The sequence below is a fragment of the Dendroctonus ponderosae genome, unplaced genomic scaffold (genome assembly GCF_020466585.1).
Source record: "Dendroctonus ponderosae isolate FM_Combo_2020 unplaced genomic scaffold, Dpon_F_20191213v2 Dpon_F_20191213_4, whole genome shotgun sequence".
NCBI lineage: Eukaryota > Metazoa > Arthropoda > Insecta > Coleoptera > Curculionidae > Dendroctonus > Dendroctonus ponderosae.
In genome coordinates this window covers 10,701,824-10,704,403 of record NW_026018611.1, presented here as the reverse complement: position 1 = coordinate 10,704,403, position 2,580 = coordinate 10,701,824, and positions in this window count along the sequence as shown.

Sequence of the window (2,580 nt, the reverse complement as noted above, 5' to 3'; positions counted from 1 at the left end):
TACTTTGGCGACAACCACATCACTTTTATATGAACGTTTTTTTAGTCCCTATTTCTGACCGATCGAAGAGAATGTTTTCGCTCCGCTCACTCACCCTGTAGAAGTAAAATGTTCCTCAAAACTCTTAGAACGTTAACTAAATCCAATAAATGTTTCAGAAAAGTCTTCAGTTTTTAAATTCTCCCACCAAAAGTGATAAATAAGTCAGTATAGTGGGAATAATTGTCACGTTAATCTCCAATAACTAATTGTTGCGCCAACGGAAATATTGTAGAAAAACGGATTTTTTTTATGTAGGTATGTAAAAAAACTTGTCGGCTTGGCTTTTCTCCAATTTTCTCCAAATTTCCTGAAAAGTTTCAGCTGTTTTCCAATTACTCTTCCGCAAGATTATGTTACAACTTCAATCCTTTTACAAATAATTTTCTTCCTTGCTCTACATTGGTTTTAAACATTTTTCTTTAAACTAACTATAGATGAATTCAAAATGTTATAACATCAAAATAGTTTGATAAATAATGATCACAATTAACTAGTTCAGTATGCAAGAAATGTTACTGCATTATGGCAAAATGCACTTATAGAGAGCCAGATGGGTTTTAGCACATAACAGTCTGATATAATAGACTAATAGACAAAGTATACTTTACATAAAACTTATTTTCAGTAATTCGTTAAAATTATCACGCACGCTTATAGAGGGTTAAGGTGCATTACACACGCACATATAAATAAGGTGTTATCTACTAAGTCATAGATGTATTCAAATATCCAATTTAATCAGCTAAATTTTATGACAAAAGACGGTTTTATCAATTCGTTTTCACCTGCTTTAATAAGGCCTTTAGTATCATTCTAATTTACATGATGTAAATCAACCCATAGCCATTTCATCTTCACAATGCTGAATATATCTTCAATTTCCAGATCGCGTGACTTGTATATTAAAATATCAATGGAAGTCGAACAGAGCAATATGCCCTGCAAAGTAGAAAGCAGAAGCAGCTTAAAACAATATATTATATGTAAAAGAACTTTTCGTGGGTTCTTTATATGCCTCCATTGTCGGAAAAAAATAAAAAAACACATTACTGTGTTTGATGTAAGCAGTCGTAAAGGGCATAGTAACACTTGAATGAACCTTGTTTTTCTAAGAGAATATTGAACATCCCCATAAATGTGTACATGTATTCATTCATTATTTTAATAATAATGTATTGTCATTGATTTAGATAAGGTGTGGCATTCTAAATTGATATTATAACATCACTCATTATATTGCACCACTAACACCAATGGCTCACCGAATTATGCTCCATAATGACGGTAAAACCGCTTTGAATAATAACTATTGGTTACTAATATCGATCCACTTGTTTGATTGAAATTTGCAATATTCGGATATTCGCCAAGGAGTGCTTCTGGCAATAGACGCATTAATTACCCGTACAACTGCAACGCTAATATATTGATGTTAGAGCTCCGAGTTATTGATGATAGTTATTTTAGACTGTCAGCAATTAAATCTAGTAAGCTTTGTTGTTTCGTTTAAAGTTCCTGAAACTTACGTTTTATGGCTTGGTTAATATGGCAAGTTTCTGTCGCTTTTAATGTAATGAGGAAACGTGTTTCCAGTTTGTGCTGTTGCATCGTTTTGCACACACTTTCTATATCAGTCTTCATTTAAAAGCATCCTTTCAACCTATTCTTGTCTGGTCTAAATGTAGTTTTTAATGGACTTTTCAATATCCTGCCTGGTGGGTGTAAATTTTACTTGGGTAACAACATTGTGCTCTTTAAATGTGATACAAATGTATTATTCGAATCTACTCTGTACAGGGGGTGAGCCAGATTTTCATCTTGCAACAGAAAATGTCGATAACGTAAGAAATACTTTTGGTTTCCATAGACAAATTCAAATGGGTTGGTTACTGTCGTTTGTTTTCAGTAAAAATCACTTTTGTAGTCTACAGACATTAAATTATATTCAATTTTGATTTAGTTTTGTGTGTGGAAAAAGAAAAGTTCAAGTTCCAAGTTCAAGTTCCCGTTTTTCAAGGGAGTAAAAGTTGTTTGCCAAGTTTTCAATTCGCATGTAAATTAGATATTTAGATGTGTGTTTAAGGATTAAAAATATGCGATCAATTTTCGATTTTTCATACCGACTAGGTGATGATAGAATCCGTTTATTTCTTTAAAAAAAATGTTTGGGTTTTTCCATTATTCCTCTGGACTCTAGGGATGTAGAAAGTACAGAAAAAATCGTACAAGACACACTGCTCATACAAAAATTACCTGCTGTTTTCTGCGTAAATCAACAAAGCTAATAGAAAAGATTAAAATACGATTTAAAATAATAGGACCGTTTTACTAATTATAAATTTGTTTCTCCTTTAATCGGCCGGGAAAAACTCAGAGTTTTTAAATTCAGTTTTTCAGTTAAGTACCCAAAGCAATGATGTAAATATCTGCGTATCTTGAGTTTTATTCATTAGCACCTTTGAAGTGAATACTTCACTATCACATTCTTCTAAGTATCAATGCGCTTGTAATAAAGAACACGCCGTGGATTTCGCGAAT